This window comes from Callospermophilus lateralis, chromosome 19, assembly GCF_048772815.1.
Source record: "Callospermophilus lateralis isolate mCalLat2 chromosome 19, mCalLat2.hap1, whole genome shotgun sequence".
Taxonomy (NCBI): domain Eukaryota; kingdom Metazoa; phylum Chordata; class Mammalia; order Rodentia; family Sciuridae; genus Callospermophilus; species Callospermophilus lateralis.
Window position 1 is genome coordinate 24,092,991 of NC_135323.1, and position 16,088 is coordinate 24,109,078.

At 51.0% G+C, this 16,088-nt stretch overlaps 1 long non-coding RNA gene across 1 annotated transcript in view; it reads right to left on the bottom strand.

Moving 5' to 3' along the window:
* Window positions 1-11: 11 nt before the first annotated feature.
* LOC143638243 (uncharacterized) overlaps window positions 12-16,088 on the bottom strand; it is a 55,956-nt gene continuing 39,879 nt past the window's right edge. The window contains exon 3 of the long non-coding RNA XR_013154576.1: window positions 12-429. This is a non-coding gene — a long non-coding RNA (uncharacterized LOC143638243). The remainder of the gene's footprint in view (window positions 430-16,088) is intronic.

Here is a 16,088-nt window from a genome sequence, read left to right on the forward strand (position 1 = left end):
GGGGCTGGGGCAGGCCCTGGGACGAGGGGTGGGCCTGCACAGCAGGAAGGTGCTGGTGGAGCAGCTGGGTGGGGGACGGTGGCCTGGGTGGCCGCTGCACCTGAGGCTGTGGGGCGGGCTGCAGTGGGGCCTCCGGGGGGCCCTGCGGGGGCTGCGTACTTGGAGGAGGGGCTGTTGGTGGGGCCTCTGTGCGTGGCACCAAGTCAGGGTCCGGAGAAGGGGCTCGGAGCTGGGGCTCTGCCTGGGGCTGGGGCAGCGGCTGCGGGACCTGAGGGCAGGGGTCCTTAAGCACCACAGGCTCAAAGGCGGGCTCTTTGCAACAGTCTTGGCTCTTCTCCTGGCTTCTCTCTAGACCTGATATCTTGGGGACAATCGGCCCTGCATCCTGGCTGTCATGTTCGGGCAGCGCGCCAACACCTAACTCCGAATCTGTATGGGGGAGAGCAAAGATAAGTCACAGAATGACACAGGAGCATGGCACCAGAGGAGCGAGCTCCAGCCTGCAGGCACAGCCAGCAGCCACCCACCACCCTTCCTGGGGAGAAGGGTGCGCTGGCTGGGGATCCCACAGCTGGTGGTCTGCAAACCAGGGCTCCCTGTCCCCAGTCTTTGCAAAGCTTTTCTGAAGCACACTTAAGAAATTATAGCCCACAAGTTGATTTTTCCCTTTAAAAACAAATACAGTTCCTGAATGAGAAGTATTTTCAATAGCGAATGAAGCAAATGTTACTTAACAACAAACAGATGTTTCTTCTTGGCCTCCCCCCCACCTTTGCATTGTGACTGAGGAGGCGCACTTGACATTCTTAGAGCAACAAGTTCTTGTTCAGCAAGTGCCAAACTTCCAGGCCTCCTGATGTGCCCCAGCCAGCCCAGGGACATCTGAGATCAAACGTGCAAATGCAAATTTAAATCAAGCATGCCACAGCTACACTCACCAGGCCTTCAGAAATGCCCCTGCACCACGGGATGCTGAGACTTAACTGGATGTAAAATTTAAGTAGGATTCTTCAATTGTGGGGAAAGAATAGAAAATAGATGCTCCCGTATAAACTTAAAAAATAAGCTTCCCTCCTAAGGTCAAAGGACCTAAGTGCCATAACTACTATGATGGCATTGTTGATTATCCCAGAAGCTGAATTCCATAAAATTCTCAAAACAGAATAATGAGGGCTGGGGATGTGGCACAAGCGGTAGCACGCTCGCCTGGCATGCGCGCGGCCCGGGTTCGATCCTCAGCACCACATACAAAAAACCAAATAACTAAAAAATAAATATATTAAAATTCCCTCTCTCATTGTCTCTTTAAAAAAATAATACTAATGAAAGACCAATAATTACATATCAAGGCATAGCCCAATTTGGAGTAAGTTCTTTGTAGGCTTCTGGCAGGGGGAGATCACCTCGACTCCATTTCTGTGCTAAAAAAGATGCATTCCTTCTTTACTACAGTTCAAAACAGGAAGAGCACAGCTTGCAATACTTTCTGAAATGAGGGCACCTTTGCAAACCTCCTCTTCCACATCTCTCGCCACTATGAAAAGCATGTGCCACTCACGCGGTCTCTCAGTTCCTGCTTACACACTCGTGTGTACACACACAATTTGCATCAGAGCAAGCCATCATCTTTGGTGTTCGTTTGGTAAGCAGTTCAAACCTGAATCATGCACCAAAGCAGAAACAAGCCCTGGTTCATAAGCAAGGCACCTCCGGGGCTGTGGTGGACGTGGCCAGCTCCAGGCCAATGTGCTGCCTAGGTTTGAGGGCCTGAGGACAAATGACTGCACTGGTGACCTCTGGGTATCTTATTTCTGCCCAGTGCCGTTTTGAGAAACTTTATAGAAGATTTCTGCTTACAATAAAGCCAAAACTTTGTGGGTCCCCAGAACTGGACCAAACTCCCTGGTGAGGCCGGGGAGAAGTGGCTGCAGGGGATCCTGCAGGGCCTTTATCTTAGAAGTGGGAGCCAGGGTCTGGCCTGCCCTCTCCGTGCCTTTTCTGTCATCTCTCACAAATTTCCTGAATTTTTCTTCCACAAAAACAGGGGTATAGTCTGGTTGAGGAGAGAAAGCTCCAGGAGCGTGGAAATCCAGAGAGTACATGCCAACTGAGAGGGGCTGGGCATATGCCGGGACTCTTCCCTCACCCACGCCAGTTGATGGGCACAGGCCCCGGCACTGGCAGGAACCCATCTGCATGCTTCTGCACTATTCCCTTCTCCTTGGACTAGGATGGTGAAGAATCAATCAATATTCTCTATTTTGGTAAGTTTATATCCAAATTCCTCTAAAAATTAATGTTGAAATAAATCTGCTCACATCAACAAGACTTCCTTTCCAAAAGACACCCTTTAAATACACTTATGCTGGTAAGGAACATACTAGGGACAGCCACCAAGCTCGATGTCGCCAAGTCTGCAGAAGGCATGTGTCCTGCAGGCAAGGCCTCCTCTCCTGTTGCCCCATGTCTAATCCCAGCCTGAACACCCCTGGAGAGTAAGGTGTGGTACCAAGAGCATGGCAGTCGCTGCTGCCCTGGACGAGCAAGGAGGGAAATAGGAAGCCCGAGCCTCTCCAAGGAACCACACCAGTCTGTCCCAGCCAGCTCTGGGGAAGTACTAAAGGAACCCAGGAGCATGAAACTTTAAAAGGAGACCAGCCAGGAGGCCGTCCCGGCTTGGCCTCCACTTGAGCAGGTGTGCCAATCACCCAGGGAGGGTCTTGTGAAGGTGCAGACTCCAGCCCAGCAGCTCTGGGTGGGGCTCCAATTCCTGCCTGCCATCTCACAGGTGATGCTGCTGACCCTTGGACCACACTGGGAATCCAACCCTCTGTTGCCAAATGGAATGAGCCCAGAGAAGTGAGAACTTGCTGGCTGGAGGTCACCTTGCTGTTTGATAGATCAGAAGTTTTGGGTTCTGATCTTAACTCTGTCCACCAAATGCCTGTTCTCCCGTCTACACTGTGTGGTCCTTGGAAAGCAAAAGCCCCCAAACAAAGCAGATAATGGCAAATCCCTGACTCAGTTAAAATATTTAAGTAAACCAGTCACTGCAAAGGGCGAGGAAAGCTACAGGGAATTATGGCAACACCATACTTTAGCTACACCTGAAAGCCACCATCAACCCACCAATGCTCTGGTACTGTGACCTGTAGGCAGGGCAGCCACAGGTGGAGAGCTGGAAAGAACGCTGGTGGCTAAAACAGTTCTATGCATCCAGGCCTCTTTAGGCACAGATTAGGCACCATGCATCTTTGTGGCTAATCAGTAATGCATTTCCTCTTCCTTTCAATTATTCAATAAATGGATCTTACCCTTTAAGGTTTTCCATCTTGACAATTTGTCTTACTATGCTTCTCTAAAATTGGCAGGAATATATTTTAAAATCATTTTATATTGCACTATGTGCTTTGAATTTGCCAAAGGATGAGATTTGCTGGGGTTGAAGAAATATTCAAATTGACAAGTGTTATTTAAATGTTGTATTCATTACATTTTGGGGTTGGGGTTAAGCAATCTCCCTTCTTGCAATTATAAGAATAACACATCGTGGCTTATAATAAAAGATGCAAATAAAAGTTATACTCCATTGTGTATGGTAAAAAGGGCATTTACTGCATGTAAAATATAGATTGATGAACTTGACTCAATAAATTTTTTAAAAACCTAATGGAGGATTAGAAAAAAAAAGTATTTGATTTTGATACAGATTTGATACAAGTGCCCTGAGAAATTGGATCCTGACCGCCCCCCTGGCTCAGTACTGAGGATTGAACCCAGGGCCTTGGGCATGCTAGGCAAGCACTCTCCAACTGAGCTGCAGCCCCCACCCCATGTCAAAATTTTGAGATAGGTCTTGTTAAATTGCCCAGGCTGGCCTTGAATTTGCAATCCTCCTGCCACAGGCTTGTAAGTACTGGGAAGATAGAGGTGTATCACCATGCCGGGAAATGGACCTTATTTTGTACCTCCTCAGTACAATGCAAACCCCATAATCTCTGGAGGGCAATTTGGAAACATTTAGTAAAAGAACAAATAGGGTTCCCTTGACTTGGTGGGTGTACAAGGATTTAGATACAATGAAATTCAGATACAATGAAACAACACCATGGTTTAAGGTGCAAGTTTGGAAATGCCCCAAATGAGATCATTGGTAGATTCATACCATGGAAAAATTTGCAGCTTTAAAAAAAAAAATGCTTCGTATACCATGCCACCTTTGTAGAAACTGGAAAAACTAATATGTGTGTATTTATATATAATTGTATTATTATAGCTAGGAACTGGATAGTGGGGGGACATTTTGCTTTATTGTATAAAAAATAAATAAGCAAAAAAAAAGGGGGTGGTAGGGTATCAGGGACTGAATTTAGGGGCACTCAACCACTGAGCAACATCCCCAGCCTTTTTTCATATTTTATTTAGAGATGGGGTCTCATTGAGTTGCTTAGTGCCTCGATTTTCTGAGGCTGACTTTAAACTTATGATGCTCCTGCCTAAACCTCCCGAGCTGCTGGGATTACTAAAGGTGTGTGCCACTGTGCCCAGAGAAAATTTTTAATGAATTTGAAAATAAAATGTATTTTGTGAAAAAACAAATCACTAACACTGAATAAAATAAACCCAACCATAAAAATAAACTAAGTACTAAATAATCAACACTGACCTATGAACAAATCATTCCTATCAGTTAAATGAAAAATCAACACAAAGTAATCTTTTTTGCAGGGTTTCAACACTTATTGAATTTTCCAGGAATGCAACTACTATACTTTGCCACATCTGGGACTTCACCAGAAGTTGTTCACTCTTAGGAAAAAATGCCCAAGGCTGCTTCTGGGGACTAACTGCTACCACCAGGTGGCTGTGGTTGTAGCGGCCACGTTTACATGTCCTTCTCCACCATGAGCAACCATTTATGTTGTTATGAATGACTTCCATTTACTTCTCCTTTATATTTCATTAGGGACTTACTTAAATTTTGAACTATGTGTACAGATGGGTGTACCAACTGTGTGTCATCCCAGCCAGTGAGACACGAGCATGTGTGACCAAATGCTAACCACAGGCACTGTGCACCACAGGCTCTGGGTCCAGGAGGCCTGGTGGTGTGTCCGTCCATGATGAGCCACACACTTCTCCACGCACAAGCACAGTCACTGCCTCACAAGGCAATGGATGTGGATTCTGGCAGGTGAAGTGCTACTGCAGTCCAGCACATAGTGGAGGCGCAGTGTCCCCAACCACTGCCAGGAGATACGAACGACATGGGGTACCTTGGACAAAAGTGACCGCCAAGAAAAATACAGCACACTGTTCTTGTTCTGGGTATGGTCTCAGAACTGAAAACCATCTCTGTAAGTGCACACGCGAACATGCGAAGTGGAAAAACACACCCAAAATGTTAACCAAATCCCATATCCAGGAAGAGACCACCACCTGTACCTCATGGACCTGTACTTTTCTTAACTCCCTAAATTTTCTGTAATGAACATATATTATTTCTATGAAAGAAAAAAAGATACCCATGGTGGAGTTCATGGATAATACACCACCATTATCAAGAGAATTGTCTCCACTATTGCATGGATTAAAACAAAAAAGCAAAGCAATAAAACCACGTCAAGAGACCAAATAAATATTTTCCTCTCAGAAATGAAGACAGAACATGGCACCATGCTCCCCCCTTGTCCTCACCATTTCTCACTGGTGCTAATCAGCGGGTGTACTGGAACAGGAAGGAAACAGAAGTGAGAGAGGCCTCTCAAGGCATAGCCTCTACACCTGTGTCCCCTACCTGTCTTTACACTTGGCTGTGAAGTCCTAAGAGGGCTACGTCCCTGCCAGGTCATTACTGTAGTAAACCTGAATAAGCCTCAAAGATATTAAGAAAACCAGTAGCTATCAGGCAAAGTATCCACCCACCCGTCCATCCACTCACCCATCCACCCATCCATCATCCCTCTACCCATCCATCCATCAATCCATCCACCTATCCATCCACTCACCCACCCACCCATCCATCTCCCTGTCCATCCATCCACCCATCCATCGTCCACTCACCCAACTACCCACCCAACCACACTCATCCACTCCCCCATCTATCCAACCATCCATCCACTCACCCAATCTCTACCTATCTGAGTGTCTGCTCCACATATCCAAGAAATGGACACATGCTATTTGTCATTACTCCATCTTCTAATTAACTTCTCTACTTGTCTGTCTAAATGACAGAGCCTCCGAGACCTCACCACACAGCTCTGAAGATTGTGGCCAAATAAGTAATCCAGACTTCAACTTACATCTTTAAAAAAATATATGTTTTAATCGTAGGTGGACACAATAACCCTTATTTTATTTTTACGAGGTATGGAGGATCAAACCCAGGGCCTCATATGTGCTAGGCAAGCGCTCTACCACTGAGCCCCAGCCCCAGCCCCTCCGGACTTCAACTTAAGTGGGAACATTGTTAAAGAATGAATGTTCCACACTGAGAACCCAGGCCCATGCAGAAGCATCAAATTTCTGTGAATCAACATTCAGTTCTTTCAAGTTACCAGTAAGGCTCACGGTTTAAATCCTGTTGCTAGTCTATTCTGTCACCTCAGAGGTAACCTCTTCTTAAGCAAATGCTGTCTGTTTTGTACACCTATTAACCCAAGTTCGCAATGCTAGAATCCCTCCCAACATTCAGAGTTTTGCTATCTCCAGAACTCCACAATGCACTCATGTTTCAGGGAGAGTGTCCACCTTCTGGAACATACGTGTCTCTTTATTTTCCTCCTCCTCTCCCTCTTTTCTTCAAATCATTAAACAGAGACCAGTTTGTTCCATTAGCAGATTCAATTACTCGAACGAATGGCAGGATGACACTTGGTCTTGCAGCTCTGCTTCTCGGCCACTGAAACTGTACAAATAAATTGAGGAAAACCCACTGTTTGTTCAAGGCAAATTAATTTCCAAACACTGCAGGAGTGGAAGATCAGGGGAATGATGGGTGCTTGGCAGGGCTCAAAGAGATTGCACTTCGTGCTTGTCGTGTTGTGTAAACATTAATTACCATCCGGGAGGCTGAGCCAGGCCTCAAGTCGGCATCACAAACCTCTGAGGGCCTCCAGGGTTCCTATTAAAAGCAAAATCCTAAAAGGGGGAAAATAGCCAGTGTATCTGGCAAAACACCAGCAGCCCATTGGGAGGACTGGGAAACCCCACAGGTCAGAGGCCTCTGTCACCTGGGAGGCTACAGGCGTCCTCATCGCCCTCATCAGATTGACCCAGGGCGGGGGTATCTGGCGGGATTACAGGAAAAGCCATCCGCTGCAGCCAACGTGCTCCAACTTGTTTCAAGTGTGTTCCTCCTAAACCCACAGCCAACAGCGCCAGCCCTCTCGCATGCCAGGCCCATCCATCACAGTCCTGACGGGAGGCTGGAGGCCACCAACAGCCTCGGCGCACAGAGGGCAGAGTCCCTGGGGGGGAACCCAGCTGGTAAGCATTTTGTTTCTCCTGAAGTCATCTTCAGTGTAGGGGTGGGTGGGGCAAGGAAAGGACCCAACTCGGAATGCGGGATGCAGGCAGGGGTCTGCTGTGGGGTAGGAAGGGAGCATCCATGAGCAAGTCAGAGTCTGCTGTGTCAAGGTCACACCCAATCCTCCTGCTTGTCATTCCACAGGAAGAGACTAATCAGTATTAAGTCACTTCCTCCCAGAGGGCACAGAGACCCAGGAGAGGGCCCTGTCCTTGACCTCTGGGGACAGAGGGCACGGAGACCCAGGAGAGAGCCCTGGAGCAGCAGGGATGGAGAGCCATGTGTACTTGTGTGGCTTGGGGAGTAGTCAGATGAGCAAAGCTGATGCTGCCATCCTTATTTTACTATCTGGTTAGTACCCGGGCAATCCTGTCTGCACATCCCAGGACCAGCCCCAGCCAGCATCAGCTGATCTTGTGACGGGTGTGGAAACCTGCAGCCACTGAGGGCACCGGGAACACCGCTCAGGGGACACCAGCTGGCTCCTCCAGGCAGGTCACCCCCCCCAGCCCGCCCCTCCATGTCTCAGTGGCACAGCCAGTGCCACCAATGTGGGCTCCACAGCTGTGGGGTGCTGCTCTGCCCAGCTGCAGGACCCCAGCAGGCACAGGCACCAGAAGGACTGCTACCTCAGGTGTGTGTCTAGGCTGCAGGTGCACCCTCCTGGCCATGCCTTCCTTACTAGAGACAGCAATTGAGAGGAGCCCGGTGCTCAGGCTGGGAACTTTCCAAGAGGTGGGACTAAGGCACTGAAGCGGATGACAGTGAGATGTCTGCTTAAGACAGACAGCCATCCTGGCACCTGACCATCCCCCTTCCCAGCCTCCCTCCAGCAGCTGCCAGGCTCACGGAGAGGGGTTTAAATCTGATGACTTCCCCACTGTCCAGCTGTGCCCTCAACTTCTACATCAGGCCAGAGGGGCAGCGAGGCCCCTTGGTGTAATGTGCCCACATCACCTCATCTGCTGATTCAATGAACGTCACACAACCCTCTGTATGGCTGTGTCTGCGATCCACAGGGCTGAGAGTATGGCGTAATGACAGAGCAGCCTGGCAAAGGACTGGCTCCACGTCACCCCTGTTTCCAAACCTGAGCCTCACCAAGCTGATTTTCTCAAGGACAAACATGAAGCCAACAACAGCAAAGACCTCTCCCCATGCTGTCTCACCCGCCTTCCTGCACTGCCAGACCTGGCTCCCTCTCAGCTGGCTTTGGGCACATTTGAGACAATCAATTTCTGGAGGGCCCAGAAATGCAAGGATTTCTGAACTTTGAGTGGGTCCCAGGTGCTGGGCCTTGCTGTCCTTCTGCCCCCTCTACAGGCGGCACTATGATGGGCCAGGGGTTAAGTGGTCACTGAGGCTTATTACCTCACTACCCAAGCCTGCAACCACACACACATTTTATTCCTCTAAAATAAAGCCGCCCTGCAGTCAGCAGTACTGGTGCACCTACTTCTTTACCCTCAAGAGCACCCGCCCAGCAGAGTCGGGGTATTAAAAGGAAGGTACCAGTTGTTCCACGAGGAAGGAGTGAAGGTCCTCCTGCTCTGGAGGGAGGAAGGAGGTTCTCCAGGCATTCAGGACAGGGGGCCACTCAAGCCCAGGGCCCTCTGTGCCCAGGGCTCATCTCAGCTACAGAGGGCCCATCCCCACTAGAAGCGCGAGTTCCTTTGTTGTTTGTGTTCCACAAGTTCACACAGCGGTCACCTGGATTGTGCACAGGAGGCGGTGGCTCTGTCAGACCTTTACCAAGCCTAAAAGCAACCGTGTTTCCCAGGGTGGCCCCTGCACTGTTCTCAGCCACTGACCGTGGGCAGTGGGCCCTACCTGGCCGTGTGTGCCCTGCCAGCATGCACATAAGCCTGTCTGTGCTCCTGAGGACAGATGACACAACCCTCCCCAGCTTGTTCACACAGCCTGCTTGGCCATGGGACCTAGCTGCTGCCAACCCCTGCAATCTGCCTGGCCAGCTCCTGGGAGTACCACGAAAGCCGAGATCGGACCCCTAAGAGTTGATTTTCCTTTCATGGAGTCTTTGATTCTTAGGAAAAGAAGGAGAAGGAAAAAGAGGACTTGGCAGTTTCACCAAATTCTGACCTTCATGGCCCCCAACTGTCTGCCCTGTATGGTTCCATGGTGCTGGGCAGCCTCACTACTCCGTGTGGCCTGCAGAGCAGCTGGAGGTCACTCCGCAGCTTGGGACCAAGGCAATATGCACCACTCTCCAGCGGCTTCTTGCTTGCAAAGTGCCTCTCCACAGCACTCCTGGGTGGGTAGGAGCCTGGCGAGCCCCTCTGCACGGCGCCATCCACGAGGCCCCCACCTCTGAGCCTCTCAGCCCACCACAGATCCAGGTAGGTTCTCCAGGGGTGCCTTAGGTACATGAGGGCAGGGGCCGGTGTCCTTCAGGAACAGGGGCTGCCCTGGTACCGCACATGTTGGAGGAAGGCAGCACAGTGGGCTCTTGCTCCTGGTGCTGTCCCCACCAGGGCTCCACGGACGGAGCACTCACAATGGAGGACAGGGAGCTAGGAGTCTTGACCCAGGTGCAGCCTGAGCCGCTGTTAGGGACCTGGTGGTCTCACAAAGAGTAGATTTCCTGTGACCCGCAGCAGGGACAGAACCAGGACCAAAGGTCGTATGCTGTAGAAGAACTTTCTATTCTGGCCTGAAATGATGGGGCTGACCAACAGGGCCTCAGGCTGCCCTTCAGTGAAGTGAGGAGAAAGCTAGTCCACTGATTCTGATCAGTGGATCCTGAGTCACTGATGGATCCTGGGGTTTTGGATTCAGGGAGTGGGAGGGGGCTGGGCCAGATGCCTCTGAGATGTTGTGGCAGTATCCATGGGAGGCCTGCCGCATTTGCCCTTCTGGGACTCAGTCTTGTACAGGACCTCACCTGCGGGCTGACAGACACCACATTTCGATTGGCAAAAACGTGATGAGTGCTACATCTTAGTTATGAATTAGGAATCCCTGTGCTAAATGACCTGAAATACAATTAATTGCAGCGGAACAGTAGAAACAGACCCACCTTCTGCCCAGCCACGCCGCTGGTAAAGCTGGGAGAGGTCTCTTTGAGGCGATGGTGGGTGCCCCTGTGCTGTCCCCTGAAAGGAGAGTGCCAACCCTAACATAGATTCTTGATAAGGAACTCCTGTTACCTTTGTAGAAAAGTGAAATCTCCTGCCATCATTCCATTTGCCATTGTTTGATCTCATTATCCCTATTTATTGCAAAAAAGGGAAAAATATTCAAATACAAACTCCAAACGCTCCATGTCTCTAGGGTGCAAGGAGCAATCGACTAAAGCTACTACCTGACAAGCAGCTATGACACCTTAAGGCCACAAGTCAGTGTCTAGAGATATGCAGGAGCATTTTGCCCACCCATGGATGGGGCTGGCATGAGCCAGAAAACCCAGAGAAGCTGCTTCTGCCCAGAGGCCGTCTGGCAGGGAAATGCCGTGGATGCACCTCACAACCATCCCAGCTCAGCTCCAAATATCTGAACTGGATTTTCAGAGAGGCTTCTAAAAACAAAGGCCAGAAGGCCACATGGTGGGTCTGGTCTTCACTACCTGAGGACCGGTCCCCTGGCCTGGCTCTCCTTGTCTCCTCAGGCTCAACAGGACTGACATCAAGCCCACCTTCCCTAGTCCAGCTGTGGCGTCTGTCCCCATAGGATCCACCTCATCACCCTGCACTGGTTCCTGTGTAAATCACTGCTAATGCGAAGCCTTTAAAATCAAATAAACAGTGGTTCCAGAATCTACTGTCCCCCAGCAGCTCCAGTGAACTTTCAAATGTCAGCCAGGTGAGCTGTCAGCCCGGGTTTAAAACTCCCCAGAGGCATCTCACCTACCCGGACCCAGGGACACCCGGACCAACCCCAACCTTCCAGGTCCTGCCCAGCCACCACGACCCCTGCTAACCAGTACCCCCACTACAATGTTCCACCCTAGACACTGGTGGCCCCCACAGGCCCTTACCTCAATGTCTCCAAGTGGTCAATTATCACGTGAAATCATCTTATTGTAAAACAGTAAGCAAATAATAAAAAATAACAAAAAAACTCACTCCTATTTGTATTTTAATACATGACTTTTTTGAGGAAGGATCTCTTTAAATCTTTGCGTGTATTTCAATTTTGAACACAGTGCCTTCTGTAGAGTGAGCGCTTGATAGTTGATTTAACTATATAATAATCAATTTACAAAAATTTAAGCAAGTTTCTTTAACTGCAATTCAAAAGAAAGAAAAAAATCACCATAATGAGAAAAATACTCAATAAACAATTACACATTAAGCCAGAAAAATCATGTCTCTTTGGAGTCATTTCCATAATTGGACATTATACTGCAATAAAATAATAGTATATAATACAAGCAAATGCAAAATAATTGGATGCCATTATGAAGTTTAAGGATCCATTTTCCATATATAATAAAACTAATGTTCTACTTTGAATCATAAAGGATTTAATAGCACGGTTATTTTTGTATTACAAAAAAAAAAAGGTAGGGCAATCAAAAGCACAGGATGTTAAGAGAGCTCTATTAATGATGAGAGGTAGGCAGCATCTCTTTAGGTGAAGGCCGGGGTCTGCAAGCTGGGCCACGTCTGAGACTCGTGAGGACAAACACACTTTAATGTGCTGGGGAAAAAGGCAACAGTCACATGCAGGTGTCCAAAGAGCTTTATTTCTAACCTTCTGGAGCATTCTACTAGGTTTAAATCCAGAAACGTAATACAGAGGCAAGTGCCATCCACGGATAACTCATTTATGGGAAACCAAAGTAAAAGTGTGTTTTAAATTAGCCTCAGAGAACCGCTGCATCTACACAGCAAAACTCCATCACAGTGATGCCAAGGAGCGGCATTTCCAGAGAGACCGCTGGAGGGGATGCGGGGAAGGCCAAGGCCAAGCACCAGGCATGGAGGAGGGAAAGGCGGGCCTTGTCCCAACACAGGGACAATCTCCAAGTACAACGGGAACACTCAGGGCCCACTGTAGGACCAGAGACTGGATCTATGGCAGGAGGCCTTCTCTAAGAACACGGGTAGAAAGAACCGCCAATTAGAAATCTAACCGTCGGGTCACACTAACCTGAAGGGCGCTGAAAGCCAGCACCATGGCATGTGGAGGCAGTCCTGCTGCCATAGGCCCTCACACAGGAGACCCCTGGGGACTCCTCCCAGTGAGGCTCCTGGGCCAGGCACATGGGTCCCAAGGATGGCAGCTCCTCCCAGCCCCCAGGAGCTAAGGGCCGGCCTGCTGCTCCCAGACATGCAAATCTGCACTGGCCACCGACTCGTCCACACGACTGCTCTTGGAACTGCCTCCCAGGCAAGACACCAAGGAGGGCTTTGATCTGGAAGCAGAACTGAAGGACATTCTGAAATCCTGTCCCTAAAGATAGGAGGAGATGGCCCAGAAAGAGAGGATAAAACAGGGTACTGAGGCAATGCCCCAACTAGGAACATCCTGGCCACAACCTTGTGGTATTAGAGGTTCACTAAGCAGAGGTCCATAAGCAGGAAAGGACGCCACGTGCCCAACCTCTCAGAAGGACCACTTCTAAATGGGGACGCTGCCGACGTCTTCAGACTCCCAATTACTCAGATCTGGATTATCTTCCCAACAACCTCACTTAGACCACAGGCTCCGTTCAAATGTCCCTGAGGAAAAATAAAACCTGCCTCCCAGGGACAGGCTGTGGACTCAAGTAGTCCCCCAAAGTGAATCCAGTTTGCAACGGTGGGGGTTAAGTTAGACGGCAGCTGGACAGAGGGTCGGGCACGGGCACTCTCCCGTGTGCGTACTCTTGAGGAGTGCTGCATGGACACTAGGTGTTCTCACCTCGCGATGCGGGGCTGTGAGGCGGAGTGCCATCGCACAGTGTCCACAGAGTACACTGACATCCCAAAACACCCTGCCTGTGATGAGCACGGCCGTCCTTCCTGCTAATCGGAAACCAGGGGCACTCTCGCGGGCTCTAAGTGCTTAAAATGCACTAGTTTATTTCCTCACAAAAAAGTGTGGGATGCCTATTCACCCAGCTTTCTTCCACCCCTCCCAGCCTTCTGAAGTGCCATCCAAACTCTTTGCTTCAAGTTCTGTCCACTGGACATGACTGTTCCTCCCAAACAAAACCTGCGGAGGGGCAGGTCAGGTTCATACTTTCCTACCACTCAGCTCTGGGGCTGGGACCACAGAGGCAAGGAGACGTGACCCACCACCTGGGAAAGAGCTCACCCTGCCCAGAGCAAGGGGTCTCCTCCTGAAGACAGTGCCACCCACAGCGGGGACAGGGTGCCGCTCCCGGAGCCCAGGGCATCTCGGAGCACCAGGACACACCATGCTGCTGGCCCTGATGAGGACCCAGGGCTTCGCAGTACCGTCTGAGGAAGAGCCCCCAGCAGAATCTGGGTCTGTGCAGAACACGGCACCGAGAAACCCACTGTGGGCAGTGGCTGGGCAGCAAAGCTGAGGGAGCAGGTGGGTCCCTCCCTGAGCACACGGCGGGCACCCACAGCCTCTGACGGTTCCAAGGTGACCTGATATGTGCATTTAGATTCTGGTTCTGGCTCTGCCACCTGTCCACTTGACAAAGCCACCCTGCCACCTCTCAGGGGTCTCTTCATGGAGACCAGGAAGAAGGCTGGCCTCCTGATTCCTGGGGCCCCTCTAGGTCCCAGGGTCTGTGAGTCCACTGGCACCTCAGTTTGTTCTCTTCTGAGGCCGTCGAGTCGCACACAGGTAGACCAGGAGATGGATCTCATGCCAGAGCAGACGCTGGTGGACTCCAGCCTCCTCTGCACCCCAAGCCCAAGCGGACACCTCAGACGCCACGGCTCGAGTTCCACCTGGCAGAGTGCGAGAATCTGCTCAATGTAACGAGAGACCCTCAGCATCCATCCTCCTGGCCAGTCAGGACCTGAGAAATGACCACATGCGCCACTTCTGAGCCCTGAACACGCCTTCCCATCCCCCTGAGCATGGGGTAGCGTGATGTATGCATCCTCGTGACCCCAGGGCCTGGGGGGCCCCTGCAACACAGAGCTATCCACTGGCCAAGTGACAACAGGAACAAGCAGCAGGGCGCACACCTGCCTCGAATGTGCCCTTGATATAGGTGCCTGAACCCAGGCAACTCAGCTCTGGTCCTCGGGAGCCCCTGCCGCCCCGATGATGGTTCCCGGGTGACACTTACCCCTGTGTGCTGTGTGAACGGGCCTCGGGCTCCCTCAGACAAATCCATGTGTGCCACAGCCTTTCGCTAGTTCCCAGTTGGGTGGTGAGGGCAGAGCCCAGCTGCTCTCTCTGCGAGGTGCTACCCTGCACTTCATGACAGTGACTCCCACAAATGACCCAGTGACCCTGTGTGCACCGTGCCCTGTGTGCACGAAGCGTGACTTGTAGCACCCACGTGATGCGCCACCAAAAGTGACCTTAACAAACTGCCCCTGAAGCCAGGTGAGCTCGTGATGCAGTAACCGCATCTTGCAACAGTGTCTAAGAAGTCAGTACCGCCTGATCTGCAGTGGGCTGCAAGGGGCATACGGGCACCATCCTCAACCGCTAAGCGACGTAGTTAGGAACATGAGGACGCTGAGCGCAAGTGTTTTTGACTCCTTCATTCCAGAGCAAACTGAGGACTTAGGACAGCTAATGCTGCAGAGAGGACAGCGAGGGGCCTGACCAGAGTCCTGGAGGGTCTCCTGCCATGGTGGAGAGACAAACAGCCACACTGCAGGCAGCTAGACCTCCAAGAGTCCCCTCTGCAGCCTGGGAGGAAGAAGGACCAACCTCAGTGGCAGCTGTGAATCCCAAGCTCAGCAAGCTCATGGGTTGGGGGCGGGGCCACCTGCACAGCATCCCCAGAACCCAAGGCCTCTGGAAGCCTGCGGCCTGGGCCTCCTGGCCCCCTCTGAGCAGCATTTGGATCCACTTTGCAGTGAGCACCAACCAGTCAAGGGCTGCACAAATGTCAGTAGGGTGTCCTCATGAAAACACACGACCAAGGAAATGGGGTGACAGGTCCGCATTGCCCTCCACTGGGCCAACGGGGTTCTGCACACCTGCTTCTAAAAAGACTATACATAAACCCTGGGAGCTCGCAGCACCACCAGGAGACAAAGCCCGCCCCATGGCAATGGCTGAAGGAAGGCACAGGAAGGGCAGGGAACTCCACGTCCCCAGCACTGCAAGGCCTGTCCCTGGGAACAAGAGGACTTGTATTACGCAGTCCAAAGGGGACACGAGCTGGGAAGCGATGTTAGCCCAACATGAAGACTTTTCTAACAGTGAGAGCTGCCCAGAGACGAGAGCTCCCTGGAGGGTGTCCCAGGCGCTGAGGCGCAGGACTGTGTCCACCCCCGACAGTGGCTGAGTGCCGCTCACCTTCAGATCGCTCCACCTGGGGGCCCTGGTTCTTCCTGGGTAAGGACTGGCTTCGTGGGCCAGGGGTGCAGCTCAGGGGTAGGTGTGCAAGGGGCTGTGGGACCTGGGACTAGCACCCAAACAACACAGAGACCAAAACCAAACTCAT